Source organism: Lissotriton vulgaris, chromosome 8, assembly GCF_964263255.1.
Source record: "Lissotriton vulgaris chromosome 8, aLisVul1.2, whole genome shotgun sequence".
Taxonomy (NCBI): domain Eukaryota; kingdom Metazoa; phylum Chordata; class Amphibia; order Caudata; family Salamandridae; genus Lissotriton; species Lissotriton vulgaris.
In genome coordinates this window covers 756,230,223-756,245,654 of record NC_141696.1, presented here as the reverse complement: position 1 = coordinate 756,245,654, position 15,432 = coordinate 756,230,223, and positions in this window count along the sequence as shown.

Sequence of the window (15,432 nt, the reverse complement as noted above, 5' to 3'; positions counted from 1 at the left end):
GTGCAGAGTGATCACTGTGCAGGTGAATGGTTTGAGTGCATGGCGATCAGTGTGAGTGCATTGTGATTGCTGTTAGTGCAGGGAGAGTGTGTAAGTGAAGGGGGAGAATGAGGAGTGAGTTGTCTGAATGCAGGGTGCATACCCAGACATTTGAAGTAACTCAGCATGTTATTGACAGTGGTGTAGGGTTTCAGATACAAGTTAAACTATTGCTATAATGGAATTAGGAATCAAGGGTGGAGGAAATTAAAAATGTGCTGATCCTGCAACAAACTTCCAGTCTTATGATTTGAAGGGCCAGCTCATAATTTTGATGTCCTAGACGATACAAACGTAAACAGTCACCTAAAGCTGTATTAGCACTCATCTGTGAATACTTTAAACTGCAAATGTAAATAGAAGGCATGTTTATTGTGTTCTAGGGCAGCCTGAATGACCCGTGACTGATAATTAAAGGAAAAAAAGACAGAAAAGTCATCTTACAAATGAACACATACTTTTTTATTTATAACCCTATTTAGTGTCAAGAAGAGGGCTTTGCAGGCTCTTTAAACAAAACATTGCTGACATTTTTCTTTTGGTGACCCTATTTTCAGGCCCGGACTGGCCGTTGAGGGCACCGGGCAATCCCTGGTGGGCCGCATGGTTGGGGGCCGGTTTTGGGCCCCTGGGGCCGTTTTTGTTACAGGGCCGTTATGCTGCAAAAACGGCCCTGTAACAAAAACGGCCGAAAACCGGCCCTGTCACTGAGCGCGGTCGCACCTCTCCCCCCTTACCTTTCCTCCCGGAGGGGGAGGGGGCCGGCCGAGCACTTTGCCAGGGCCGGTTCTGGTTCCCAGTCCGGCCCTGCCTACTTTATATTCCTTGTCATGAAATTCAATCTCACACTAAAGCAGTAAATGTAAAATACAAATGTACGGAATAGGCAGAGTGGGGGCCAGAGGGTACTGTAACAAGAAAACAAAATCTAAGCCTCTGTAACCAGTTTACAAAAGTATGTAAAAATGCAAATGGTCTTTAAAGATCTGTGAATAACTCAGGCGTGCCGGAGATAAGACTGCATAGACTGCTGAGTCGAGCACACAGCAGCTCAAGCTGCAACAGCTTGGTCTTAGACACATGACAGGGGGGGGGCTGCAGCCCTTTCAGCCCTATGGGAGTTGCACGCCTGTATACCCCTAATCTAGCAAGGTAACAGCGCTCCATATCCTAGTGTGCCTAGGGTGGGTGAATCTTTCAGATCCAATTTATCAGTTACCTGTGGGCATGTTCCATTTGGGAGCCCGTATTGGTGTAAATTTGGGCACCATCATTCTCAGGAGGTAAACAGGATACAGCTGGGCTGGAAATGCAGCATTGGCAACCTCAACAGTGTCAGTGAAATGCTCCTCTAAGGTGCAATGTCATTTATATAATGAACTTCACCCATGTTGCCATGCCAGAGTTCCTGTCAGGCCATCATTAACTCTATCCTGACAAAGCTGTCCACCAGCAAACAATAACAAACATCAACATTTTGCACAGTAAACTTTAGCTTTCATACCGAATGTTCAAGGTTTAATTATATGCCTACGAAGGAGCATAAATGTAAGCGCAAGTCATCTCAGAGAATATTATCCATACAGACATGCAAACAGATGTATGCCAAATGTCAAGGTTAAAGAAATAAGTGAACTTTAAATTGTGAACATGTAATTTGTGGTGCACTGGCCAAAACCAAATGTGACCTCATAACACATTCTCTAGTGTAGAGATGTTTTCCTCCTCACGCTCTTCCTGTGGTGCAGGCCTTAAGGTCAAACTGATACTCAAACTCTCTCTCTCTCTGCACAATTTAAACAGCTCAGTCAAACTGTTGCTCTCAATGGCATTTATATCCAACTCTATTTGTGAGAGGCTCCTGGTAGATACACTGCACCCCGCCTTATGACAGGGGGTCCTCCGCTCAGCTCAGAAGTTTCCACCTCTGTAGTTGCTTGCAGCATCCTGACTCCTCATAGGCTTGGAGGGCTATCAGTAGGTCTACTTTGAAAGCTTTCCTTCCCACATTCAGCCATTGCATCTGGCAGAATCTGTCACCTCACTCCCAGTGTAGTATGCTAGGTAATTGAGATTCATGGACATCCTGACAAGGGATCACAAGTGCAACAACAAAAAGAATCCAAAACTGATGAAGGCAAAGCAGGAGTCAAATTTAGAAAAACATTCAATTATGAGAAAAAATATAATTTAACACTGGCAATGGTCTGAATTATAGTGTAATGGTGAACACACTGAATTAATGTATGGTATTGCACAAACACAAGTCTTATCCTCACCGCTGATTACCAATGTTAGAAATTGTGTTTCTCGTTGTCAGAGTATGCACCCTGTACAAGCAGGAACTACCACTCTAGTCAGGTTAAGCTAGATACACATTAAAAGATAACCTGTGCTTCCTCTCTGGTAGCCTTGCACGGATAAGTCTGGCTTATCTAATGAGGCATTGTATAAAGTATTTGTGCAACACACACACATACACAGAAACACTTTGAAACTACCACAAAAATACTCCACACAGGGTTAGAAAAATAGATTATATTTTCATGGGTAAAGCAAGATCAAAAAGGCAAAAATCTAATCAGTAGAACCGGAGTGATGAATTTTTAAAGATTAACTTAAAATGTACTGCTTAAGGGTTGCTTGAGGTCACGCTGGATGGAGGTAAATACAAAGTTCAGGCCGATCGCGATGGAGGGCAGGCCAGCTACAGGGCTCAAGCAGGTCCCGCTGAAAAAGTACTGTGGATGGAGAAAGTGTTGACATCTAAGCTTCAATGAGTTGGTTTGATCAGCTCAGACGATGAAGGCTTTGTCGACAAACCCCTTTATGTAGCAGGCACTGCATCATCATCTAGCCGTGCTGTCCATCATCGAGGTAACATTATAAATTAATGGGGGAACCCGATCACTGTCCTTGACCTGGGTATCATGTAGTATAAATAACAAATGGTCTAGATTACTTTTCCACACATAAAGTCAGAGACGTTCAGAATTTGAGTACAATTTGTTGCTTGAAAAATATCAGCATAAGGTAATTAATACATGTTAAAGTAACATTATCGAATATGCACTACGAAAAAGGAAAAGACACCCACTATTTTACTGTAGGAAACTTCATATTTTTATTCTTTAATGAAAAAGGTAAAAAGATTATCGAATAAATACTGATCAAAAAGTTGCTCAGACAGAGGAATGCAAAAAGTTAGTACTCTTGAGTGCACTAGATGGGAAAACAAAGGACTTCAGAGTGAAGGTAATTAAAAATAAATATTTGCAACAATTTTATAATCCATATTGGAAACAAGTAGAACATGCACCAGTGTGTTACCGCCTGTCCATAAAACATCTTTTTGTCAACATTTTTATACAATTTTCAAGAGTTGCTTACATTCCTCATCCTTTTGTTGAACGGGGTAATGGTTGAGTATGGTACAGGCCCAGAGTTGGGGGGATACGTCGACATTTTGACCTGACTTATTGCTTTAAGGGTCAATTTAAACCTCCACTAGCGGGTCTTCTTCAGGATAAAGGAAGTGTAGGGAGCAACCTTTTTGCCCAGTGTTGTTCTGTGGAGTCTAGTCATACCCTTTCGTCGCCCAGACCTTTCACACTGCCAGTGACGAGAGCTTATGATGCGGAGATTAGGTATGTGGGTGGACATCTGTTACCTGGCGGATTGTGTGCTGTGAAGCTCCTTAACTCGGAGACCAAGGGGGACAAGCATTGGACTTTGAAATCCAGCTGGTTCTTGCCAGAACAACCATCACTACTCCAGTCACGGTGCGTTTTACTTGACAATGGTTTGTTCATCCTGGAAATCGGTCAATTCCTGTAAAACAGCCAAATATTCATTCATGTCAAACTGTCTTTCTGCCGTAACTGTACTGGCATTATCAAGGTCTGGGGCCCACATCTTAACCCCAGAGAGGATCTCACAAGGAGGTCAATCATACAGGGACTTTCTTGGCATGTTGTTCAAGTCCCTCTGGACCACCAATTGGTGAGGGACCCAACTGCGACCAGAGCTTAATACCCTTGCTACTAAAGACTGCTTTAAATCCCAATGTTTACTCTCCATGACTGCATATCCCTGTGGATGGTATGGATATGAGAATCTCAGGGTTACACCCAAACTTTCCATGGCCTCTTTGTAAGCCATAGAGCTAAATGTCAGACCCTGGTCCGAATTTAATGTGTGAACTGTGTATATCAGGATGAAGACTAGCAGCTCCTTTATAACAGTTTGGGCGTCAGCCATTTGCTGTAGCCATACCCACAGGGATCACGAGCAATAATTCACTGCCACCAAGATGTACTTGTAAGCCCCATCAGATAATAGCGGGACACAGTGGACTAAAAACACACAAGCCAGAGGCTTGTTTGAAATCAAAAGAGGTGTCTGGGGTGGATGCGCCATAGTGGGACCCTTTTTCTGCTGACAGATGTCACATCTTAGGACAAAATCCTTGGTCTGTTTGTGAAGACCTGGCCACCAATGGTGTTGCTGCAATAATTCAATTGTAGCTGCCACCCCTGCATGTGCCGAAGGCATACCCTCATGTACAGCCAGAATTATTCCCAGTCTGCAATCACTGTTTGGTATTACTCTGTCCCCCACTCCTGGAATCTGAGCATACAGTGCGTTTTGTGCATCTAGCTTGTAGGAGTACTTGAGTGGATAGCCTTTTGGCAGCTGTATATCATTGCATGCAGCACTGACGGCCACCATGATGTCTCTGTATATTCTTGCACTTAAACTTGTTATTGCAGCAACCGCGGCATTGTGAACTGTCGACTTTATGGGTTCATCAGCCAGTAAATTCCCTGCAACGTGAATGCCAAAATGTTAATGACTTGGTGTAGGAATAATATAAGCCCATGGCAAGCATTCTTTCAGTTTCGTCACCTGCTCCCAAAGCAACTTGTGCTTCACTGTGCAGCATTTTATGTCACTGAAACTATTCTGGCTCCAATAATGAAGATACTCATTATATGACTCCAAACAATAATACAAATCACAAACTACAATGTGGGGAATTCAGCATCAGTTTTCTGTAGTGCAAGTACTAGAGCCTTCAGTTCTGCCAGCTGTGCCATGCAATCACAGAGTGACTGTGTGTAGGTGTTTTTAGGATTGAAAGTTCCATTGTACACATAGCCTTTCATGACTGTACATGCGGCTGAATACTGCTGTTTAGTCCCTACAGCAGGCTGAGCAGAACCATTAGTGTAATTGACGTAATAACAGCTTTTAGAGGCATTATTTGATGTGTCAGAGGATATTCTTGCTCGTACTAGAGAAATGTTTGTGTCTGTAATGCAGCATCAAATCTGTAGTCGACATCTGTTGCAGTAAGTGAGTTTGCCCATTATATCTATTTTGGATAAAGATCTTTTGCATTGGGAACACTTGCATTGGTAACAGCCTCTAAAGGTAGTACTGGGGGTACAGCATTAATTTGTTTCCCTTGAGCACTGGCTCGCTCTCTCACTACAGCAGTCTGAACTACCGTCAACGTTTTTCAGTTGGCTCAAAACACCTTTCAGCATTTGTATGGAGATGCAATTTATATGCAATCTGTACTGTGCCACCTTCTTTTAACGGGACATATGTATACCCTGATGTGCCCACGATTACAACAATCACCAAGTTTGTTGGGTTTACATGTGTTTGAAAATATTTGAAAGCTATCATATCAGCTTGTACGTAACGTAACATTTCCGTGTTTTCCTGTGTCCAATGTGATCTCAAAAAGGCTGGACGAATAAGGTTGTAGAATGGTTTTACCCATTCTGCATAATCAGGAATGTATGTTCTGCTAAAGTTTACACATCCTAATATGGATTTTATTCTTTTCAGAGTTGTTGGAGGTTGGAGCAATGCAGATTTTTCTAAATATGCATCACCAGACTCTTGCCCTCACTTTACAGTTGTATCCCATGAACAGGATACTAAGGTGGGCAATTTTTGATTTTTTGAGACTGAATCTTTAGCCCATGTGAGCGAACCCCAAGATTATATGGTCCACTCTGGTCAAGTGCTCCATCAGGTCATTGTCTGTTAAGTATATGTCATCGACATATGACAATGCCAGATCATCATAATTCTCAAGTAATTCTGTGACTCTGGCTGAAAACAGTCTGGAGTTATTCTTATACACCTGTGATAAACTGCAGAAGTGTTTCTGGGAGCCTAGCACCGTGAAGGTGGTCAAATATCTGCTTCCAGGCACTATATTTTGGCAGAAGAATCCATTTGAGATATGAAGTGTGTTTTGTATTTTTTCATCACAATATTATTTTTTAGTGCAGTACTGCATTTTGTACTGCGAATGGGTGAATAGCTGTTTTCAAATGTCTGTAATCTAATACTAAATATGGTCTGTAATCTAATACTAGATGGTTTGATATTGTTTCATTTGTGGAAATAGAGGATTATTCATTGAAGAGGTGCAACTTTCAATCACACCTTGATATTCAAGTTGTCTTTAGGATTTCCCAAAATTGTTGTTTTGCGTCATGTATTGTCTTTGAAGTTGTGGGGTTGTCCTCAATGGAATATCATGATTAGGTGAACTGTCTTCCGACCCCACATGGTTGTGGTATAAAGCATGAGCTAGCGCCAAAGCCCACTCCCTGGAGTATGACTGTTTAATTGATTCTGGACTTAGGTCGTAGAAGACTGGTAAAATTATCGTTTCTCTTTTTGGGCAATTACTCACGAAGTCTGGTGGGCAAACTTTTTCGGCCACCAAAATGTCTTAACCTTGAGTAAGTTCCTCCCAAAAGAGGACATTAATAAATCTGAATTTGTCCCCTTCCAACTGTAGCTGGACTTCATATAAATGACATGAACCGCTTACCCTGGTCTCTGGTGTTTCCACCATGATATACTCAGTCAGCACCACTGCCACCAGACAATCTACCAGGCAGTGGCGAACTATTGTGACTTCGGCCATGTTGTCCAGCATTGTCAATGCCCAGTCCCCGTTCAGAAGCAAAGTCCGCAAAATCCAGGGCATGCCTGACTTTTAGTCTGCCTACTTTCTTATTTTTAAATTGATGTTTGGACATTTTAGGCTTGTCTTCCTGTTTAATTATGTATTCATACGAGCGTTGTGAGTCCTTCCTTGGCTTCACATGCTCTTCTGGTCTCTGCTCTGACCCTCCCCTCTCTCTAAATGTCTTTCAGATGTATCCTGAAAGGAACCAGAGGGACGTGTATTAGTCTCCTGATACCTGTCAGTTGTTTGAACATTTCCACAATTATTTATTTGTAACATTTTTGGTATATTCCTGCATAGGATACCCACCCACTGATTCTATTTTGTCTTTATTTTTCTTTTTGTCCCACTTCTTCTTTGTAGACGGGTCGGGTGTTTGCTTACAGTTAACCTTTTCCGAATGACTCTTAACCTGGGGTTTACCTGGTTTGGCTCCCAAATGATCTCTACCCAGCGTAGCATCCTGTTCTTTAATACTTTTAGGTAATTTGCGCTCATGTTGCACAGGAGGCAAATCCCTTAGATATTGGTGATTGGCTAATGCTGCTGCTTCCTTTTCAATGTTACTCAACATTATGGCAGACACAACTGGATATTTGTCCATCAGTTTCATCCCTACATCCAGGGCAGGTGCTGTCCCGTGATCATTTTAGATCTGTTTTAACCCCTTGAGTGCCGAGGATGCCCCCCCGCCATCACACATCACGGTGGCTGTGTGCAGAGGATGGTCGGGGGTCATACGAACCCCGCTCACTCTTCATTTCGCCCGCACAGCGTGAAAATTCACACAGCGCACAAGGGGTTAATACCTGAGGTAGAAACGCCAAGGAAGGGGATCCCTGTATTCTGGCATATACTGCAGCAAAGACTACCACAAATGGAAATATTTTCCACTGGGGAGCCATCCTCATTGCCAAGCAAATTGTTAGGAACCTTTACTATTCCTGCGGGTCCATTTTGGGAAATGCTGCTTCAAATTAGATTGTTTTTCATATAATTCACTCCCCAGCTCACGTCACATTTCAAAATGGTTTCCCTATTGTTACTAAGAGCAAACGACTAATTTATCATCACACAATATAAATTGTAAACGCTTTCGTGTTTTCCTTTTCAAGTTTTATTCTTGTAGTCTTACACATCAGTTCTCAACAGCCACAGCCAACATGTGTTTCGTTGTGTAAGGGGTGTAGTCTTGTGACTTCATCAAGGCTAGATCCTTCAAATCAATAATCTTTGATATGTGGTGATACTTCCGGACCACAATGGGTTTCTGGTCTGAGCAGCATGTCAAACGTGTAACTAAATTCAATATAAAGTTTCTTTTGAAAGGCAGTATCCCAGTTTCTCCGTTTACATATTCCAAATTCTCACGCCGCTCATGTCGTCCACCGTGTTCTTGTCGCCGTACACGACACAAGAGTCAAACTTAAGACACAATCCTAACTTTACTACTATTAATTGCCTTCTGTGAATACCAAAAGTAGTAGGACAGACTTAAGACAGCCTTAAGACAGATTCAAGACAGACTTAAGACAGGCTTAAGTCAGACTTAAGACAAACTTAGGACAGACTTAAGACAAACTTAGGACAGACTTAAGACTAACTTAAGACAGACTTAAGACAGACTTAGGACAAAATCCTAACTTTACTACTACTAAATACCTTCTGTGAATACCAAAAGTAATAAGTTTAGGATTTTGTCTTAAGTTAGTACTGTGAATCGGGCCCTGCATCTATGCGGATGACATAAACATATGATGGTGCCATACTGATTCCATGCACTCCTGCAGGATATGTCGGCCCTTGAACCAGCTATATCATAGTGCCACCATTAGCCCTCTCTAAGGTTAGGGAGGGAGCAAACAGATCTGGCAATTACTGAACATGACAACCCTCAACCCTGTTTCCTCAGGAATCGTGGTGATAGACCTAGAACTTTTCACTCAGTCACTCATGCTCTCTATCACTCAGATAAATATACAAAGAAGACACGAAGGGACATTTTCCAATATTTATTAAAGCATAATGATTCTTATATAGAAGATACGTGCTTCAATGAGTAATAGACTGAAGCAGACAAAAGTTATAACGTGTGTCAAAACAGTGAATAAAACAAAGAGTTACAGCATCTTGTTGAGATAGCTTATATATGCTTACATATACAGAAGTTATAAGATTCTAGAGAACTCCTAGATGCATCCCCTAACCTATATGTCTAGGGTATGAATGTATGGTCTGCCAACAAACTCTTCTCTGGATGATCTAACCTCTTTACCTGGTGGGTAAGAATGTAGAACCCCGTCTTGGTCATGAACTGGACACCACTCATGGAGGTGTCGGTCAGCTGCTAAGCAAAAGCTTCAGCATGCAGGGACACCACAAAGTCAGCATAAGTGTCTCCTCTGATTGTATTTGGAAACAAAAGGATATATATATAGAAAAGGGCATCCTTGCCTCAGGCCGTGATTGTGATCATGCTGCATATTGTCTGTATTCCCCAGATTACTGCATCTCCATGTTGACATAATTAGAAACATAGTTGTATCATGCACATGAAGGCCTTGCACATAATGCCTAGGTAGTATGATAGGGTTCTCATGAGGTTCTTCTGTGTCAGCAAGGTTGGTGTTTCTTAGGAACTTAACACAAGTGTTGTAAATGCAAATGTGTGTCAAACGTCAATGTGACAAAGGGAATGCAACTTTAGGAAAGAACTGTGTATATGTATATTGGCACTGTATCACTGGTCTAAACTGGGCACCTGACAATGGTGCGCAAAGGCTGCCTATCTAGGGGGTTTTGTGGCTTGCTCATTGCGTAGCCCTCACAGTTTTCATGCAGTCCCTCTATCTTGCCTGCGTACATCTGTGCCCATATCAGCAGCCTCTCAGAATACTACTGGCTACTGGCTTTGGAGATAGCACCACTCCACAAGGTCTACAAGGTGAGAAGGGGGAGAGACCCAGAAGCTTGAGTGGGTCAAGTTAAAACCTATATTCACTTCTAACTAATCTAGGCCAATCCAACCAACCAAGCTGATGCAACTCCTACCAGAATAAACAAGTAAAACCACATAATCACCAGCACATGTATGATGTGTATGATGTTAGAAAAACTGTAATCTACTGCTAGTCTCACTCCATGGGGTGGTGAGGGCAGTACCCAACCAACTGCTCAGTGGCAAAAGTCGTACTTAGTGGTTACCTTAAGTGCCCCCCCCCCAAATAAGAGAATGACAGCTGTGGGGGATGAAAACATGCTCGCTAAACTGAACAGTCACCATATACGCAACCGTAGCTCCGTAGCCATGAGAAAATCCAAAAACTCTGCAGCAGGGTCTGTACTAACTTCAACAGATATAGCTGGAGCCAAACTGTCATGCATACAGTGCATGATGTAATTATCGTGAAGAAGAATGAAGAGGCTTCATCCTCTATTTCCAAGCCTGAACAACCCAATATCAGACAACAATTGATCCATGAATGCCTAAGGAAAACTTATAATACCTTAAATAACCTAGCATGCTCTAAGTCCAGTCCGACGTCACGACGGCTAGAAGCAGTTGCATTAGCATCCAAAGAGAACCCCCATGTAATCACAGCGGTTGCTGATATGTCTTTACTCCCCCTTTCATGACCACCCCTGCAGTAGAGTACACCCCCTCCCAGAGTTAACTGCTAATGAAGAAAATGAAGCAAATATGGAAACTGACTCAATCTATTGCCACAAATAATCAATCTCTGTAGGGGTGTCAGACCAGGAATCTGAATATGATCACCACGAAGAAACAGCTAATTAATTCAATAACTTAATACCACTAGACCAACTGTAGGAGCTCAAAATTTCATGTAATTTGGATTACCTCAATCACCTTGCAACAAATACCTAGATAAATTACAAAATTCAGCCCTTGCACAGATCAAACAATGGTGATCAAACAATCTTAGCCCCTTGGAAGAGGAGGCTCCATCCCTGACGTATCCAGTTCTGGCTGCAATGGGAGCGATTACTAACACTCTGACACAAATGTCAGATATTCTAACTAATCAATCCTTGTAATTATCAGAGAAAGTGACACTACTAAAACAGATTAATGGAGAGCTGGAATTGATGAAAGAGTCTAATGTGATATCCTCAATTAATCAAAGCGTGAGTGAACTGGTATTTGCATCAAACAATTTACAGCTCTTGGATTACATTGTTGATTTGTTACAACTCCTTCCATTGAAGGTGATGAGCCTTACAGCAAACCATATTACGAGACAGATGACACAGCCTGCACCTACCACAAATGCAGAAACAGTCGCCCTTATTGAACCTGTCCACTCGATCCTCAAGAACACCACAAATATGGACCAAGTATTATAACTAATAAATTAACTACACAAATCATAAAAGCTCCCTAGCTTGAACAATCTCATTCATCCACAGAACCAATGATCAGGGAAGAAACCCCGGAAGCTGCTTTGCTCCATAGCTAAGAAAGGGTCACCGTAAGAAACTAAAAAGTCTTAAAAGGTATTCAGACTTAAAACAGGGAAATCCAGGTCCAAACTTTCATGTGACAGGGGAAAATGTTCCAATATTCAACAAGCTGAAGATGAAAATGATCTCCTGTAACATGAGTGAGACCAATATTGCTACATTTACTGTGTAATTGATAGCATTGTCCTCAACGAATATTGTACAGCTTAACACACTACAATTAGATGAATAAGCACCAAGTATGATTGTAGATATGGTCTTCAATCCCATGAGGGCACTATTTAAGTCCATCTACAGCAACAGTAAAAGCCACTATGGGAAGGTACCTGTCAACCACTATTACAACTACCTTAGCACCACCAAATACTCTTGCCACCTTAACAGTAATACCCAATCAACATATTGCAATATTGTGCAGTAAAGGTTGCACTCTGTAAGGACTGAAGCTATCTCATCTCCCAAGCAAACAAGTGTAATTCCGACCCCCAAGCAAGCCAATGATTCAGAGGTGCTTAAACACATAATTGATGGCATTGCAGTGATAGCCAAATCGTTAGTAGTCTTACCCCCGATGTACCAGCCTGTGCAAATTCAGCCCTTGCCATGATATTGTAAAACCAAGTGATATTCGTATTTGGAATATCAAATCCAGAGAAAGTGCCTCTCACCTGCAACAATTAAAAATAGACTTGTCTCATGGGCCCCAGGAATAAATTATGGTCATACACCAACTAGGCTATTAGAACCAACAGTCAAAACATGCAGTATCCCACCAAGGATATGTGTATGATAGATTTCACTTCCCTGTACATGTCTGAAGATCATCACAACATACTAAATCGACAAAACATATTATAATTATTAAATTCTTTTGACAAATTAAAAGATCTTGAGTTGAAATCCCTGTTAACTGGGTGCTTTCTCCAAAATCACAGAGCTAACACAGATGGTGAAACTACTAGGACCACTTGGTCCACGTCAACTATGGCGCAAAGAATATGGGCATGGAAAGGAATCCTAGCGGACTGGGGGATAATGGTTTCACAAGTTGAAAAACCAAAATACCCCTACATGCTCAGGAATAAGCAAAGGCATCTCATGTCTTTAATTTCCCCACCGCCTATTATTCTAGACTATAAATCCCCCCATTCAACTATACCATATGGAAACCTAAAAGTTACAACTAATGGGTCTTTAGCTAACGTGCAAGTGATTTAATGGACAGAGAATTGCGATTCTCCTGTTATCATGCCTAGAGAATCTAGATTTCATTAAAGACACGGAGGCTCACATTATGCAATGACTTTTAATTGCAGATCCAAGCCAGTCTCATCACAACATAAAGATTCCAATAAGAACACTGATATAAAGTAAGACATTACACATAGCAACCTTCAGCCTCTTTTAAATTTGGCGAAAGTAGATCCAGTTGATTCCAGAAGATTCGAAGTGAATGGAAGCAAAATTGAAGAAGAAGATAGTCAATCGACCTCCTGATGAGGACACGTCAAAAGTAGATTAAGTAGAAGGGTTATCTGAAAGAAAGAGTACAATGAAATTGTATCCTAAAAACAAAGGAATCCGACTCATATCCAGATGAACAATTGAACAATAAATAATAAACATTTTGAAATGGATGTATGACGTTACCACGCATACTTTTACCACGCATACCATTACAACGCGGTATTTACAACGCATACCGTTACAACGCATAGCGCTTAGAGGTGCTGGATAGTGGTAAGTATAATTTTATATTCCAACTCCAGTCCCCGTGGACACTAGGGAAGGTGTTGGATATAAAATTATACTTATTCCCTATCCTAGAGCGCCCCCCAGTGCAATGCGTTGTAATGGTATGCGTGGTAATGCCTGCGTTGTAGTGGTAGTGCGTGGTAAAAAATGCGTGCTAAACGTTGTATACCTTTTGAAATACATAACATCAAGATGATAAATAACGTCATGTTAAGTTATACCCAATACCATGGGAAGGGTTGGGTGGGATAATGTGAGCCTCTGTGTCTTTAATGAAATCTAGATTCTCTAGGCATGATAATAGGAGAATCGCAATTTCATTACAAGAACGGAGGCTAAATTATGCATGTTGGTAGCCCTGTAAAACTACATTAGACATGTGTTCAATTAGTTTACAATAATGTCTTGCGAAGGTACTTGCATTAGACCAGTCAGCAGCTTTAAGGATATCATCCAACTTACCTCCGGACCAAAGAGACTTACTTGCCATGGCACCTCTAAGAAAATGAGCTTGAAATTTGGAAATATCAATTCCAGCTAAAGACATAGCAGACTTAACCCCTCTTGCAATAGAAGTGGAGGAAATAGCCTTATGAGGCTTAACGAAGGAAATGAGAAGTTGATTCTCATTAAGCGGTCGAAGATTAGACATTGTCATACATACGCTTTCATACATTCGACTACACAAAGTTTCGGAGAAGGATCGGAACGAGGATAGAAGATTGAATCAGACATGGTCTTGGTTCTTCTATAGACTTCAAATTTAACTCCAAATAAATTATATGACCTATTAGAAATCTCCAGAGCTTTAACATCAGAAACTCTACGACAGGAGATAAGGCAAAGAAGAGTTGTGAGTTTAAAAGAAAGAAACTTTCTGCTTAAAAATGAATTATCTGGCCAGGAAGTGAAGAGATCTAGAATCAAATTCACATCCCAGAGAGTATCATATTTCGGCCTTGGGGGTCTCTTTAGACGAATGCTCTTCATTACCCTACAAACAATCACATTTTTAAAGATTGACTTGCCGTTAATGAGGACATGACCAGCAGAGATCGCCGATCTATAACAGTTGATTGATCTATATCTCAATCCCTTGTCGAAGAGCTCAGCGAGGAAATTCACTATATCAACGATAGGTGCTTGAGTGGCCTCCAAATCCCTCTCCATGCACCAACAAAGCCGGCATTTCCAGATATTGTTGTATCTGTAGTGAGTTCCCGGTGCCCATGACTCTCTGAGGAGAGTGGAAGCTGATGACGAAAGTCCTGAGACTTTGTTAGATCGCCTGACTCTTTCCAGGCAAGAAGGTTCAAACTCCCTGATAGGGTCATTAGGTGAGGATCTCTGTTTACGTCCGTAAGGAGATCTTTCAGGGAAGGAATGAGAAATGGAATTTCGAAGGTCAGTTCCAGAACAGTGGGGAACCACGCATGTGATGGCCAGAAGGGAGTTATTAGGACTAGAGAGGATCGGCCCTGCCTCACTTTCTGCAAGACACTCTGGATCATTGCGAATGGGGGAAAGGCATAAGCATTGATCCCTGACCAGGGTTGGAGAAATGCGTTCACTGCCTGTGCGTCGGGATCTGGCATCCAGCTGAAGTAACGCTCTAGTTGAGAGGTGAGACGGGTCGCAAACAAGTCTATTTCGAATGGACCCCAATAAGAATTTAGTGAGTCGAAGACAGCAACGTTCAGTTTCCAATCGCTGTAGTCCGAAAGGAATCTGGAATTCCAATCCGCAGAAACGTTCGACTTCCCTGGGTAGTATTCCGCTCTGAGGGCAATTTTGTGTTTTAAACAGAACATCCAGAGTTTCCTTGCTAGGTTCGAAAGGTCGGCAGACTTCGTACCTCCTAACCAATTGATGTAGGCCACTGCTGAAACATTGTCCATTTTCAGAACAACCGATCTTCCTTGAATTGAGTGTTTGAAACTCATAAGGGCGTATAGGCCAGCAGTAAGTTCTAGGAAATTGATGTGGTGAGATGATTCCTCCTGAGACCAAACACCACCTGTATTCTGGTCTAGGAAACAAGCACCCCAACCATGAAGGGAAGCGTCTGATTCCAGCACAAAGTCCGGTTCTGACCCGAAAATTGCTTTCCCATTCCAAGCTTTCAGGTTTTCTAACCACAAGTTCAG